Here is a 17663-nt window from a genome sequence, read left to right as displayed (position 1 = left end):
CTTACCAAAGAAGTATAAAATTAAAACAAAACAAAACAAAAGTACTAAAATCAACTACACACAAAATCAGTCAAGGGATACAGAAAAAATGCAGTGTATCACATCTACATAAAGTATGGAGAAGGAAGAAGAAAAATGAAGTGCTTTTAGATTGTGTTTGAAATACAGCAATCAGCCACTTAGTATAGACTGTTACAGAGTTAGGAAACTATCCCTGAACCTTATAGTAAACACAAACCTAAAGCTAAGAATAGATATAGAAAAAATTTAAAAAGAGAAGTGCAATCACAACAGTAAACAAAACCATCCAATAACAAGAGTGGAGTATAAGAGAAGAAAGGAACAGAGAAGAATTATAGAAACAACCAGAAAACAACTAATAAAATAGCAGAAAGTACATACCTATCAATAATTACCTTAAATATAAATGGACTGAATGCACCAATCAAAAGATAGAATGGCAGAATGGATAAAGAAATAAGACCCACCTACATATTGCCTACAAGAGACTCATTTCAGACCCAAAGACATAACACAGACTAACAGTAAAGGGGTGGAATTATAAATTTCATGCAAACAATAGGAAGAAAAAAGCAGTAGTAGTAGTACTTATATCAGACAAATATAATTTCAAAACAAAGAAAGAAGCAACAGACAAAGACGGACACTACCTGATGATAAAGGGATCAGTCCAACAAGAGGATATATCCATTTAAAATAGCTATGTGTCCAACATAGGTGCACCTAAATATGTAAACAAATACTAACAGAATTAAAGGAGGAAATAGATTACAACACATTCATCATAGGAGACTTTAACACACCACTCAAATCATTAGACAGACCAACCAGACAGAAAATAAAGAAAGAAACACAAGCACTTAACAATATATTAGATCAGATGGACTTAACAGACATCTACAGAACACTCTACCCAAAAGCAGCAGAGTACACATTTTTCTCAAATGGACATGAAATGTTTTCCAGAATAGATCACAGATTAGGCCACAAAAAGTGCCTGAATAAATTCAAAAGATTGAAATTGTAACTAGAAGTAAACTACACAAAGAAAACAAAAAAACCTTACAAACACATGGAGGCTAAACAAATTGCATCTAAATAATCAATGGATCGATCAAAGAACAAATTAAAACAGAAATCAGCAATACGTGGAGACAAAGGAAAACAAAAATACAACAGTTCAAAATTTGTGGGATGCTGCAAATGCCATTCTAAAAAGAAGTACATAGCAATAGAGGCTTATCTCAAGAAATAAGAACAACCCTAAATAAACACTCTAAACTCACAATTAAAGAAACTAGGAAAAGAAGAGCAAATGAAACCTAAACTGAGTTGGAGGGACATAAAAAAGAGCAGAACAAAAATAAATAATATAGAGAAGAGTAAAAAAAGAGGAAAAAACAAGACCTGGTTCTTTAAGAAAATAAATAAAATAGAAAAACATCTAGCCAGACTTATCAAGAATAGCAAGAGTACACAAATAAACAAAATCAGAAATGAAAAGGAAACAGATACCACAGAAATACAAAGAATTTATTTGTATTTCTCCCTATTATTTGCATGATATGTCTTTTCCCATCCCTTCACTTTTAGTCTGTCACAACAGATACCACAGATATACAAAGAATTATTGGAGAACTCTACAAAAAATTACATGCCAGTAAATCGGACAACCTAGAAGAAAAGGAAAAATTAGTAGAAAAAATACAACCTTCCAAGACTGACTCAGGAACAAACAGAAAATCTGAACAGATCAACTACCAACAATAAAATTGAATTGGTAATCAAAAAACTCCCCGAAAACAAAATTCAAGGACCAGAGGGCTTCACACTGAATTCTACCAAACATATAAAGAGCTAATACCCATCCTTCTTAAGGTATTTGAAAAGGCAGAAGAGGAGGGAGTACTTCCAAACTCATTCTATGAGGCCAGCATCACTCTAATACCAAAGCCAGACAAAGACACTGCAGAAGATGAAAATTATATACCTAATGAGATAGATTCAAAAATCCCCAACAAAATATTAGCAAACTGAATTCAAAAATACATCAAAAGAATCATCTATCACGACCAGGTGGGATTTATTCCAGAGATACAAGGATGGTACAATATTTATAATTCAATCAATATCATATACCACATTAACAAAAAGAGAGGTAAAAACCACATGATCCTCTCAAAAGATGCTGAAAGGCATTTAATACAATTCACCATACATTCATGATAAAGACTCTCAACAAAATGGATATAGAAGGAACATACCTCAACATAATAAAGGACATTTATGACAAAACCACAGCTAATATCATACTAGTGGAGAAAGCTAAAAGCTTTTCCTCTAAGAACAGGAACAAGACAAGGATGTCCACTCTTACCACTTTTACTCAACATAAACATAGTATGAATAAAAGGTCCTAGCCATGGCAATTAGACAAGATGAAGACATAAAAGGCATCCAAATTGGTAAGGAAGAAGGAAAATGTCACTATTTGCATATGACATGATATTATATGTAGAAAACCCTCAAGAATCCACCAAAAACCTACTAGAACTAACAACTGAATTCAGCAAAGTTGCAGGATACAGAATTAATACACAGAAATATGTTGCACTAGCAGAAAGAGAAATCAGGAAAATGACTTCACTTACAATTGCATTAAAAAAATCCTAGGAATAAATCTAACCAAGGAGGTGAAAGACCTATACTCTGAAAACTACAAGACACTCATGAGAAATATTAAAGAAGTCACCAAAAAACGGATATATATCCTGTGCTCTTGGATAGGAAGAATTAATATAGTCAAAATGGCCATCCTGCTCAAAGCAATTTACATATTTAATGCAATCCATATCAAAATACCAACAGCATCCTTCAATGAACTAGAACAAATAGTTCTAAAATTAATATGGAACCACAAAAGACCCCAAATAGCCAAAACAGTCCTGAGAAGGAAGAACAAAACTGGGGTGATTATGCTTCCAAACTGCAAGCTTTACTGCAGAGCCACAGTAATCAAAACAGGTTGGTACTGGCACAAGAACAGACACACAGATCAATGGAACAGAACAGAGAGTCCAGATATAAACCCACACATATATAGCCAATTAATATACAATAAAGGAGCCATGGATATACAATGGGGAAAAGAAATGTCTTCAACAACTGGTATAAGCAAAATTGGATAGCTACAGGTAAGAGAATGAAACTGGAATATAGTCTAACTCCATACACAAAAGTAAACTTGAAATGGATAAAAGACTTGAATGTGAGTCAAAAAACTCATAGAGGAAAACATAGACAAAAATCTCTTGAACATAAACATGAGCAACTTTTTCCTAAACACATCACCTTGGACAAGGGAAACAAAATAAAAAATGAACAAATGGAACTACATCAAAGTAAAAAGCTTTTGTACAGCAAAGGACACCATCAGCAGAACAAAAAAGGATCCTATAATATGGGAGAATTAAAGCAACTTATCTGATAAGGGGTTAACATCCAAAGTATATAAAGAACTCACACACCTTAACATCCAGAAAACAAATAGACAATTAAAAAATAAGCAGAAGATCTGAACAGACACTTCTCCAAAGAAGATATTTGAATGGCCAAGAGGCTCATGAAAAGATGCTCCACATGGCTAATCATCAGAGAAATGCGAACTAAAATCAGAATGAGATATCACCTTACACCAGTCAGGATGGCCAATATCCAAAAGACAAACAACAACAAATGTTGGCGAGGATGTGGAGAAAGGGACCCTCCTACACTGCTGGTGGGAATGTAAACTAGTTCAACCATTGTGGAAGGCAGTATGGAGATTCCTCAAAAAACTCAAAATAGAAATACCATTTGACCCAGGAATTCCACTCCTAGGAATTTACCCTAAGAATGCAGCAGCCCAATTTGAAAAAGACAGATGCACCCCTATGTTTATTGCAGCACTATTCCAATAGCCAAGAAATGGAAGCAATCTAAGTGTCCATCAGTAGATGAATGGATAAAGAAGATGTGATACATATACACAATGGAATATTATTCAGCTATAAGAAATAAACAGATCCTACCATTTGCAACAACATGGATGGAGCTAGAGGGTATTATACTCAGTGAAATAAGGCAGGCAGAGAAAGACAAGTATCAAATGATTTCACTCATCTGTGGAGTATAAGAACAAAGCAAACACTGAAGGAACAAAACAGTAGCAGACTCACAGAACCCAAAAATGGACTAACAGTTACCAAAGGGAAAGGGAGTGGGGAGGATGGGTGGGAAAGGAGGGATAAGGGGGAAAAGGGGCATTATGATTAGCACACATAATGTTGGGGGGGCACACGGAAGTCAGTATAGCACAGAGAAGACAAGTAGTGATTCTATAGCATCTTACTACCCTGATGGACAGTGACTGTAATGGGGTACATGGTGGGGACTTGATAATGGGGGGAATCTAGTAACCACAGTGTTGTTCATGTAAGTGTATCTTAATGATACTAGAAATAAAAATAAATAAAATAAAATAAAATGAATACCAGTGATTTCCTGAGGGATATACTGGACGTTAGAGCTTTGGGGAGACTTTTCTCTAGAGATCTTTTGTACTTTTTTGTTTTTGAACTATGTGACTGTATTATGTGTTCAAAATATCAAAACAAAGAATTACACAAAACAAAAGCATATTGTCCTTTGATATGAAGGAAAGAAAGACATCAAATTGTTTTCCTCTTCAAACTTGATCACAATTTTCATGAAATTATTCTATAAAATTCTTTCTGACTTTCAGCAGCTTCATTAAAATGCTCATCTGCTTAGTTACTTAAGAATGCTGTACTATCTAAGCCAATTATCTCAAAGTCGCTTCTGTCTTTTGGAAAGAGCAATTTTTATCTGAGAAAGTAATTGCTATAATTAAACAAAATGAACAAGAATATTGACAGCAGTGGGACTCAAACTGAAATTTTCAAAGAGATGGAACCTTTGTAAGAATATAGTAATTTATCCTCAATTTACCCCATGGTCCCAAGCACATAAGACAGTGGGGATTATGCCTGGGCTTGCCTGGGGCTTACCCCACTTTATCTCTAAACATCCCGACCCTCCCCCAAGGCAACAGGCTGAGCAGATCTGCCACGATAAAAGGCACAACGCTCTGCACCAGGCTTCTGACCCCTCTCTCTCTTTGTCTCTGTCTCTCTTTCCCCCTGCTTTCCCTGCTCTCTTTCCCTCTCTCTCCCTCCCCCCTCCCTCTGGGGCAGCCACTTTCTCTTTCAGATAATAAAATATCTTCCTGGGCCCGTGTCTCCTGAGCCAGCCTGGGTAAGGAGGGTCTCAGTGAAATACCCTTTCAGCCTTGATTCAGAGCTTTAGGTCATTTGGCCACTACCATGTTAAAGAAGTATATGCAGGGGCGGAGCCAACATTGCAGCGTGAGAAGGACAGTGGGAATCTCCTCCCAAAAACATATATGTTTTTGAAAATACAACAAATACAACTAATCCTAAACGACAGACCAGAAGACACAGGACAACAGCCAGACTACATCCACACGTGTGAGAGCCCAGCGCCTGGTGAAAGGGGTAAGATACAACCCCCGGCCCGGCGGGACCCAAGCACACCTCCCCCCAGCTCCTGGCGGGAGGAAGAGGGAGCCCAGGACTGCTAAACACTGAGCCCGAGCCACCCGCACCAGAGCGCAGACACAGTACATGGGTGGAGGGCTGGAAACTAGGGAAATAGGGCAGCAAGACCACCGAGCTGGTTCTGAAGCTGATGCCCCTGTGACAAAGTAAAGCGAGTGCTTTTTGAAAGTCTTAAAGGGACAGGGACTTAACAGCTAGACGGAAACAACACAGGTCACAGCCCAGTGGCTGGAAATTACAGGGAAAATTGGGCGCACTAACCCCCTGGGCAACAGCTGTGAGGCCCCTCACGGAGTTAAACAGCCAAACAGCCCTCCTGTCCATTACCACTCCAGGCACTGCGAAAGCAGAGAAACAGCCTAAGGCAAACCACGCCCACAGAAAGGGAGATCTCTCCATATCGGCCGGGCAAGACACAAAGACCCAGCCTACACGCAATTACCCAACACAAGCCACTAGAGGTCGCAGTTGTCCCAGTAAATAAAAGCCAGTAGCAAGTGAAAAGTTTGGCCCTCCCAGTTGACTGTCAATAGCACCTGTCAACATGAAAAGGCAAAAAAATATGATCCAGACAAGACTAACCCAGACAGCTTCGGCATCTGCTACATCTTCCCCTGAGAAGAAACATGGGGAGATAGATTTAACCAGTCTTCCTGAAAAAGATTTCAAAACAAAAGTCATAACCATGCTGATGGACTTGGAGAGAAATATGCAAGAACTAAGGAAGGAGAATACAGAAATAAAACAAGCTCTGGAAGGACTTCAAAACAGAATGGACGAGATGCAAGAGACCATTAATGGACTAGAAAACAGAGAACAGGAACGCAGAGAAGCTGATGCAGAGAGAGATAAAAGGATATCCAGGAATGAAAGAATTTTAAGAGAGCTGAGTAACCAATCGAAATGGAACAACATCCGCATTATAGGGGAACCAGAAGAAGAAGAGAGAGAAAAAGGGATAGAAAGTGTCTTTGAAGAAATAATTGCCGAAAACTTCCCCAAACTAGGGGAAGAAATGGCCTCTCAGACCACAGAGGTACATAGAACTCCCATGACAAGGGATCCAAGGAGGGCAACACCAAGAAACATAATAATTAAAATGGCAAAGATCAAAGACAAGGACAAAGTATTAAAAGCAGCCAGAGAGAAAAAAAAGGTTACCTAAAAAGGAAAACCTATCAGGCTATCATCAGACTTCTCAACAGAAACCCTACAGGCCAGAAGAGAATGGCATGATATACTTAACGCAATGAAACAGAAGAGCCTCGAAACAAGACTACTGTACCCAGCACGAATATCATTTAAATATGAAGGAGGGATTAAACAATTCCCAGACAATCAAAAGTTGAGGGAATTTGACTCTCACAAACCACCTCTACAGGGCATCCTACAGGGACTGCTCTAGATGGGAGCACTCCTAAAAAGAGCACAGAACAAAACACCCAACAAATGAAGAAGGGAGGAGGAGGAATAAGAAGGGAGAGAAATAAAGAATCATCAGACTGCGTTTATAATAGCTCAACAAGGGGGTTAAGTTAGACAGTAAGATAGTAGAGAAGCTAACCCTGAACCTTTGGTAACCACAAACTTAAAGCCTGCAATGGCAATAAATTCATACCTTTCAATAATCACCCTAAACGTAAATGGACTGAATGCACCAATCAAAAGACACAGAGTAATAGAATGGATAAAAAAGTAAGATCCATCCATATGCTGCTTACAAGAGACTCACCTCAAACCCAAAGACATGCACAGACTTAAAGTCAAGGGATGGAAAAAGATATTTCATGCAAACAACAGAGAGAAGAAAGCAGGTGTTGCAATTCTGGTATCAGACAAAACAGACTTCAAAATAAATAAAGTAACAAAAGGCAAAAAAGGACATTACATAATGATAAAGGGCTCAGTCCAACAAGAGGATATAACCATTATAAATATATATGCACCCAACACAGTAGCACCAACATACCTGAAACAAATACTAAGAGAACTAAAGGAGGATATAGAATGCAATGCATTCATTCTAGGAGACTTCGACACACCACTCACTCCAAAGGACAGATCCACAAGACAGAAAATAAGTAAGGACACAGAGGCACTGAACAACACACTAGAACAGATGGACCTAATAGACATCTGCAGAACTCTACATCCAAAAGCAACAGGATACACATTCTTCTCAAGTGCACATGGAACATTCTCCAGAATAGACCACATACTAGGCCACAAAAAGAGCCTCAGTAAATTCCAAAAGACTGAAATCCTACCAACCAACTTTTCAGACCACAAAGGCACAAAACTAGAAATAAACTGTACAAAGAAAGCAAAAAAGCTCACCAACACATGGAGGCTTAACAACACTCTTCTAAATAATCAATGGATCAGTGACCAAATCAAAATTGACATCCAGCGATATATGGAAACAAACGACAACAACAACACTAAGCCCCAACAACTGTGGGACACAGCAAAAGCAGTCTTAAGAGGAGAGTATATAGCAATCCAACCATATTTAAAAAAACAAGAGCAATCCCAGATGAATGGTCTAATGTCACAATTATAGAAATTGGAAAAAGAAGAACAAATAAGGCGTAAGGTCAGCAGAAGGAGGGACATAATAAAGATCAGAGAAGAAATAAATAAAATTGAGAAGAATTAAACAATAGCAAAAATCAATGAAACCTAGAGTGGTTCTTCGAGAAAATAAACAAAATAGATAAGCCTCTTGCCAGACTTATTAAGAGGAAAAGAGAGTCAACACAAATCAACAGTATCAGAAACGAGAAAGGAAAAATCACAACGGACCCCACAGAAATACAAAGAATTATTAAAGAATACTATGAAAACCTATATGGTAACAAGCTGGGAAACCTAGGAGAAATGGACAGCTTCCTAGAAAAATAGAACCTTCCAAGACTGACCCAGAAAGAAACAGAAAATCTAAACAGACCAATTACCAGCAACGAAATTGAAGCGGTAATCAAAATCTACCAAAGAACAAAACCCCCGGGCCAGATGGATTTACCTCGGAATTTTATCAGACATACAAGGAAGATATAATACCCATTCTCCTTAAAGTTTTCCAAAAAATAGAAGAAGAGGGGGTACTCCCAAACTCTTCTATGAAGCTAACATCTCCCTAATACCAAAACCAGGAAAAGACCCCACCAAAAAAGAAAACTACAACCAATATCCCTGGTGAACGTAGATGCAAAAATACTCAACAAAATATTAGCAAACCGAATTCAAAAATACATCAAAATTTTCGTACACCATGACCAAGTGGGTTTCATCCCAGGGATGCAAGAATTGTACAACATTTGAAAGTCCATCAACATCATCCACAATATCAACAAAAAGAAAGACAAAAACCACATGATCATCTCCATAGATGCTGAAAAAGCATTTGACAAAGTTCAAATTCCATTCATGATAAAAACTCTCAGCAAAATGGGAATAGAGGGCAAGTACCTTAACATAATAAAGGCCATCTATGATAAACCCACAGCCAACATTATATTGAACAGCGAGAAGCTGAAAGCATTTCCTCTGAGATCGGGAACTAGGCAGGGATGCCCACTCTCCCCACTGTTATTTAACATAGTACTGGAGGTCCTAGCTATGGCAATCAGACAAAACAAAAAAATACAAGGAATCCAAATTGGTAAAGAAGATTTTAAACTGTCACAATTTGCAGATGACATGATACTGTACATAAAAAACCCTAAAGACTCCACCCCAAAACTAATAGTACTGATATCGGAATACAGCAAATTTGCAGGATACAAAATCAACACACAGAAATCTGTGGCTTTCCTATACACTAAAAATGAACCAACAGAAAGAGAAATTAGGAAAACAACTCCATTCACAATTGCATAAAAAAAAAATACCTAGGAATAAACCTAACCAAAGAAGTGAAAGACTTATACTCTGAAAACTACAAGTCACTCTTAAGAGAAATTAAAGGGGACACTAACAGATGGAAACTCATCCCATGCTCATGGCTAGGAAGAATTAATATAGTCAAAATGGCCATCCTGCCCAAAGCAATATACAGATTTGATGCAATCCCTATGAAACTACCAGCAACATTCTTTAGTGAACTGGAACAAATAATTCAAAAATTCATATGGAAACACCAAAGACCCAGGATAGCCAAAGCAATCCTGAGAAAGAAGAATAAAGCGGGAGGGATTTCGCTCCCCAACTTCAAGCTCTACTACAAAGCCATAGTAATCAATATAATTTGGTACTGGCACAAGAACAGAGCCACAGACCAGTGGAATAGGATAGAGACTCCAGACATTAACCCAAACATACATGGTCAATTAATAGATGATAAAGGAGTTACGGACATAAAATGGGGATATGACAGCTGCTTCAATAGTTGATGCTGGCAAAACTGGACAGCTACATGTAAGAGAATGAAACTGGACCATTGTCTAATCCCATACACAATAGTAAATTCGAAATGGATCAAAGACCTGAATGTAAGTCATGAAACCATAAAACTTTAAGAAAAAAACATAGGCAAAAATCTCTTGGACATAAACTTGAACGACTTCTTCATGAACAAATCTCCCTGGTGAAGGAAAACAAAAGCAAAAATGAACAAGGGGGACTACTTCGAGCTGAAGAGCTTCTGTACAGCAAAAGACACCATCAACAGAATAAAAAGGTATCCTACAGTATGGGAGAATATATTCATAAATGACAGATCCGATAAAGGGTTGACATCCAAAATATATAAAGAGCCCACACACCTCAACAAGCAAAAAGCAAATAATCCAATTAAAAAATGGGCAGAGGAGCCGAATAGACAGTTCTCCAAAGAAGAAATTCAGATGGCCAACAGACACATGAAAAGATGCTCCACATGGCTAATCATCAGAGAAATGCAAATTAAAACCACAATGAGATATCACCTCACACCAGTAAGGATCTCTACCATCCAAAAGACAAACAACAACAAATGTTGGCGAGGTTGTGGAGAAAGGGCAGCCCTCCTGCAGTTTTGGTCAAAATGTAAATTAGGTCAACCAATGTGGAAAGCAATATGGAGGTTCCTAAAAAGCTCAAAATAGAAATACCATTTGACACAGGAATTCCACTCTTAGGAATTTACCCTAAGAATGCAGCAGCCCAGTTTAAAAAAGACAGATGCACCCCTATGTTTATCGCAGCACTATTCACAACAGCCAAGAAATGGAAGCAACCTAAGTGTCCATCAGTAGATGGATGGATATAGAAGATGTGGTAAATATACATAATGGAATATTATTCAGCCATAAGAAGTAAACAAGTCCTACCATTTGCAACAACATGGATGGAGTTGGAGGGTATTATGCTCAGTGAAATAAGCCAGGTGGAGAGAGACAAGTACCAAATGATTTCACTCATATGTGGAGTATAAGAACAATGAAAAACTGAAGGAATAAAACAGTAGCAGAATCACAGAACCCAATAATGGACTAACAGTTACCAAAGGGAAAGGGACTGGGGAGGACAGTGGGAAGGGAGAGATAAGGGTGGGGAAAAAGAAAGGGGACATTACAAATAGCATGTATAATGTGGGGGTGGGCACAGGAAGGGTTGTGCAGCACAGAGAAGACAAGTAGTGATTCTGCAGCATTTAACTATGCTGATGGACAGTGACTGTAATGGGGTTTGTGGGGGGGAACTTGGTGAAGGGAGGAGCCTAGTAAACATAATGTTCTTCATGTAATTGTGGATTAATGATACCAAAATAAATAAATTAATAAATAATGTGGTGGAGAGAGGAGGCAGTGCAGGTAGCAAGGAGAAAGCAGGCAAATCAATTACCAATAACTTTAGAACAATTAACTGTTGGTGGAGACTGGTTGGGGGTTTGGAGCACAATTACAATACACTGACCAGGCTATTGTACAAAGCCATTTATGTTGCAACCATGCGTGGGTTAGAATTGAACCACCCAGCCAGACTGCTAAATCTTATGTTAAATTTACTCAATCCCAAAGGGAGCCCTATATTGTTTTTTTTATCCCAATTGAAAGATGCTATTCAAAAAACATTTCCCCAACCAGAACTTCAAGACCTTTTGATGCAAACGCTTTCTTTTGAAAATAGTAATGTAGAATGTCAAAAGGTTCTTCAATCTTTAAAAGCCCAAAATGCCCCCTCTAAATGAGTATATTAAAGCTTATCTAGATGTTAGAAGTGAGCCTTATAAAGCTAATTTATTGGCCATGGCCCTTAAAAATAATTAAATCAAAATAAAACTATGTGTCATAATTGTAGTAAATTATCTTGGAAAAGACTGCCAAAAATATAGAGTGATAAGAAGAGAAGAAAGAACGAAGCCTTCTCCCAATGTATAACCTCAATGTAAAAAAGAGAAACATTAAGCTAATGAATGTAAGTCAATGTGAGATAAAGGTAAGCAACCTTTAGAGAAACAGAGAAACTAGAATATGGGCCCAGCTCAGGGCCCCAAGAAAAACAATATGAGCATTCAACAATATCCAGTCAGCAACGGCAAAAATCATGCCACCGCTCAATCATGCCACAAGAGGGAATGCAGCATTAAATATTCCCATTTTAGATAACTTAACGTTTATTACCTAAAGCTAGTATTGTTAAAATACCAACTGGCATTTATGGCCCTATTCCAAAAAATACTGCTAGATTATTAATTAGCAAGCTCAGTCTTACCATTCAGATAATTCAAGTTCATTTAAGAGTTACAGACTATGACTATGAAAGCGAAATTCAAATTATAATGAGTACCAATAAGCCAGTATTGTTAGAAGACAGAGAATTGCACAACTCCTTCTATTACCTTACATACAAAAGAAATCTGACCCCATTCAAAGACAAAGTAAATTCAGCAGTACTAGTAAAAAATATATATTAGCAGACTTATATTAATAATAATTGACCTGAGATGAATGTTTACATAAAGCAGCCTTTAAAAAAGTAGTAAATAACAAGAACTGATGTTTCTGTAATATCTGGAGAAGATTGGCCTTCTGCCTAGCTTTTGATTTCTGTGTCCGCTGCGTTTACAAGAATAAGAACACTTACAGAGGTTTTTCAAAGTGTGTCAACTTATCAATGCATTAAGCCTGAAAGATAAAAGGTTATGCTGCAACCTTCTGTTGCACCTATACAAATTAATGTTTAGAGTCAAGATTTATCGTTCCAATGGGGGGCAACTATAAATAGACCATCCATCTCCCCCCAATCCAAGAATATTATAGCCCAAATGAAATATGATTTTTTAAAAAGTCTAAGAAAAAAACAACAAAGTGTCTTAACTAATACAATAGCTCAGCCTAAATTAGATCGATCAAACGTCAGTTATCCAAATTTGTAATAAAGGCCACTGTTCATAGCTTCACCCTTTCTTTAAAATAGTTAACAAATAAACTAATATAAGTAGAGCAGTGGCCTTTAACAAAAGTGAAGCTTCAAACATTAGAGCAATTAATACAAAAACAGCTGTCTGCTAGACATATAGAAGAATCTGTTAGTCCACAGAATTCTCCAGTTTTTTGTTAAGAAAAAATCAAGAAAATAGAGAATGTTGACAAATTTAAGAAAAATAAATGCTGTTATTCAACCTGTAGGTCTTTTACAACCTAAACTGCCTCAACCCAGTAAAATTCCTCTAAATTAGACTATTAAGGTAATTGATTTAAATAATTGTTTTTTCACCATTCCATTACAACCTTTTGATTGCAAGAAATTTGCTTTCACTATTCCATCTTCCAATAATTATAAACCCACAGCTTAGTATCAATAGAAAGTTTTGCCTCAAAGAATATTAAATAACCCTACTTTTGCCAGTACTTTGTTAATCAACCTTTAGAAAATTAAAGAAAAAATTTGCTGATTCCTTAATTATCCATTAAATAGATGGTATTTTAGTTGCTCATAAAAATTTGCCCACTTTACAAACCCTCTATAAGCAAACAGTTGCAGAATTAACCATTTACAGTCTTATTATTGTAAGATAAATTCCAATAAATTCCAACCAAAGTAAGCAGGCGAAGAGAGGCAACAAACGGCCAGGCATTTTATTTGAACAAAATCCCTGGGTGATGTTCCGTGGTCTGAAACACAGGCCAGAAAAGTCACACCCAGGACAGGCAGCAAGTTTTTAAAGAAGGCAGGGGGAGGGAGAGCAAAGGTGTACAGTGGCAAGAGGATTGGCTCACCTAGGGTACATGGGGGTCTCTCATTGGCCTTTAGCCAGGTACTGGAAAGTTTCCACTAATCCTTTAGATTGGGGGAAGGGCTCTAGTTGGGAGGGTTATCTAATCAGGCTCTGGAATGTTGTCAGACCTGAACCTGTTTGTCTCTTCGCCTCCTTTGGTGAGGCCTGAGCTTGTCCATCAGGCTCACCCCTTCCCCTGATGCCTCCAGTCTAACAATTATTACTTCTGAAAAAGTATAATATAGTACTCCATATAATTATCTAACAAATATAATTGAAAGAACAAAAATCCTTCCACAAAAAATTCAAATTAAGAGAGACAGTCTCAAAACTCTAAATGATTTTCAAAAGCTCTTAAGTAATATCAGTTGGCTTCACACTTCATTAAGAATTCCAACCTATAGCATTTATTTAATACTTTAACTGAAAATTCTGAATTAAATAGTCCAAGACAATTGTCACTGTAAGCCAAAAAAGAATGAAATAGATTTAAAAACATATAAAAATAGTTATTTAAATCATATTGATACATAATATATTGTTATTAATATTCCCTTCTGAACATTCCCCTTCTAATATTTAATAACCAAAAAGAAAAATTTTAGAATAGATTTTTTTTACCATATAAAGCATCAAAGAAATTACTTACATATACAGATAAAATTTGTCAGTTAATTATTCGTGAGTGCTTATGACTGCATACTTTAATTGCATTAGACCCTTCACAAATTGTTGTTCCTCTTACTAACATCCAAATAGCTGACAACTAGAAATTAAATGATAACTGACAAACAGCCTTTGCCAATTATATAAGAACTATCAATAATCATTTTCCAAAAGACAAACGTATTCAATTTCTTAAAAAAACTCAGTGAATTTATATTGACATTATCAAAACTCATCCTATCCCAAAAGCTGATACTTACTATACATATGCTAATAAAAAAAGCAAAATGAGATATAGTAGAGAAACTACAAAAACTGTGCAGGCTTCTTATCACTCAGTACAAAAAGTTGAGTTATCTGCTTTTATTATACTATTACAAGATGTTACAAATCCCCTTAATTTTGTTACTAACTCACAATATGTTGAATATGCAGTAAAACATACTTACTGTTACTCTATTTGATGATAGCACCAAATTGTATCAATTATTTTGTACTTTACAATTATTACATAAAGAAATAATATTCTTTATATTATTCACATCCAAGCACATACCACCCTCCCTAGACCAATGACCAAAGCTAATAAACATGTTGATAAATTATCAGATCCCTGCTAACTGCCAAAACATAACATGAAGAAACTCATATTAACAGAAAAGTTTACAAATTAAATTTCACCTCACTAAAAAACAAACTCAAAATATCATTTACCAATGCCCTCAGTGTACTCAAATCCAAAGTAAACCTTACACCCCAAGAGTCAGTCCAAGAAGACTGCACCATAATAAGCTGTAGCAAATTGATGTCACCCATATTCCCGAGTTTAAGAAATTATCCTATGTTCATTACTCAATTAATACGTATTCTGAGTTTAAATAAACTTCTACATTATCCAAAAAAAGCTGATAATATGATTCAACATTTACTTACAACTTTTAATGTTATGAGATTGCCAGCTAAAATTAAAACAGATAATGCCCCTAGTTATCTTTCTGCAAAATTACAAAAGTGTGTCTCCCAATAAAATATTAAACATGTTACTGGGATTCCATATAATCCTCAAGAACAAGCAATTATTAAACGACATAATTGCACATTGTAAAATATATTGTTTAAACAAAAAAGAAGATATGGTGGCATAGAAACTCTCCATATAAGAATACACAGGGACTCATTTACCCTGAATTTTCTTAATTTAAACGATACAAGTTCATCAGCAGCTGACAGACACTGGGTGTGAGAAAAGTCCCTGAAATAAATCAGCCAGTTTTTTATAAAAATGACATGGGAGAGTGGGAATCAGGGATGGTTCAAAGGTGGGATCGAGGATATGCTTGTGTCTTTACAGAAACAGGAGAAACTGTGTGTATCCCAGCTAAAAAGATAAAACCCAGAAAATGAGTAACAGGCCTCGAGTTGACGTTGAACCTCTCATTGATGAGATGCGAGCCATGACTATTGGAAGACCCAGAGTTCAAGCTCCGTTACCAAGAACTCGAAAAGTGAATCTCCCAACATGGAGACAACTAAAAAAGATGACACAAGAAGCTGAAAAAATTGTACAACAGACCAGACAGGCACACAACGCTTCAAATTTGTTCCTGGCTATAATTGCTGTGGTCACCATGGGGGTAAGTTCTGCCAATGGCACTAATTATTCATATTGGGCTTACATTCCTAACCCCCTGATTAATCAAGCTATTCATTAGCTCTCTGAAACAGTCCCAATATATGTTAATGATTCCAGTTGGACTACTGGTCCTTATGACACTTGTGGACCCTTAAGGCCAGGAGAAGGGAGCATGAAAATCGAGAATTATACAGTGGAAGTAGAGGAGATAGCCATTTATATTAGACATGAAAACCACTGCTTGAAAATACAACCAGCTGCATGGCTATCCATGATACCTACAAAGAATCAAAGAAAAAATTATCCCTTCTTCAAGCATTCAGATTCCACAAAATAATTGATACAAATGATATAACAGATCACCCCCCTGATATGCCCATCTACACCCAGCCAATAGCTGCAAGAATCAGTGAATGGGTGCACTGGATGAATTGTTGAGGAGAAATAGGTCAGGTTTTACTTAATGCCTCCTATAGAAGTGTTAGGCAGAAAGACAGAAATGAGTGGGATGGGAAGGAGAAAGGGCCCCCCAAAGATGACTCAGGGAGTTGATCAAGTGGAACCAGAAAGCCAGAAATAACTCAGAGAGTTAATCAGATGAAGACACAGGGTCCAGGGATGACTCAGGAAATGTCCAGGGTCCCCAGATAAGAAATATCGGAGGTGCAAGCACAGCACAGCCCCTGTCCCCATTTCGCCAATCAGAACAAGCCTAGAGAGCTGACCGCTGTCAATCAAGGACCTCTTTGCCCTGCCAAAACCACATAAAAGAAGCCTCAGAATGAGCATCCGCTCTGCTACCCTATACAGAGTGTATTAAAACCTACTTTGCTTTCTTGACTTTGGTCTCTTGTCTCACTATATCTGACTTCCCTGCCACACCGAGCCAAGACCTTTTCTTCCCAACAGAAGCATCATTGATTGGAGCCCTCAAGGTTCTGCATGGACCAGAAGACAGAGGCATGACATGAGATGGCATAAATATATTAATAGCTCTAATTACACCATTTGCGCATTTTATAATGGGACCATTTATTGGCATGGAGGTGGAATGTCTCCTTCTGCCCCCACATTTACCTTTTGGGCCCCTGCAATATCAGTTATGGAAAATTCCATCAGCTTTACAAAGTCTCAGCTTAGAAAGGCCCTATTTAGAATAATAGTATTACAAAAAATAGTTTACTGAGTTTTACAAAAAACGAAAGTCATTATATTACAGCTTGTGTCAGATTGCCCTTTTTTAATTATGATTAGTCACACAGCGCAGAATTCATCTGGATATTCCGTCTCCTGTGTAAATTGTTCCTTCTATACTTGTGTTAATAACTGTTCCTTTTTCCACAAAAGATAGTCTTTATATTGTTAAAGCTAGAACAGGTCTCTGGCTTCCAGTTCAACTACACCGAAAGTGGCAAGATTATCCAAACATGATGCTTCTCCAATATACTATTGACAAACTTCTGAAAAGAACTAAATGAATGATTGGATTAATCATTGCAGC

Source organism: Manis pentadactyla, chromosome 16 (genome assembly GCF_030020395.1).
Source record: "Manis pentadactyla isolate mManPen7 chromosome 16, mManPen7.hap1, whole genome shotgun sequence".
NCBI classification, from domain to species: domain Eukaryota; kingdom Metazoa; phylum Chordata; class Mammalia; order Pholidota; family Manidae; genus Manis; species Manis pentadactyla.
This window is presented reverse-complemented; position numbering follows the sequence as displayed.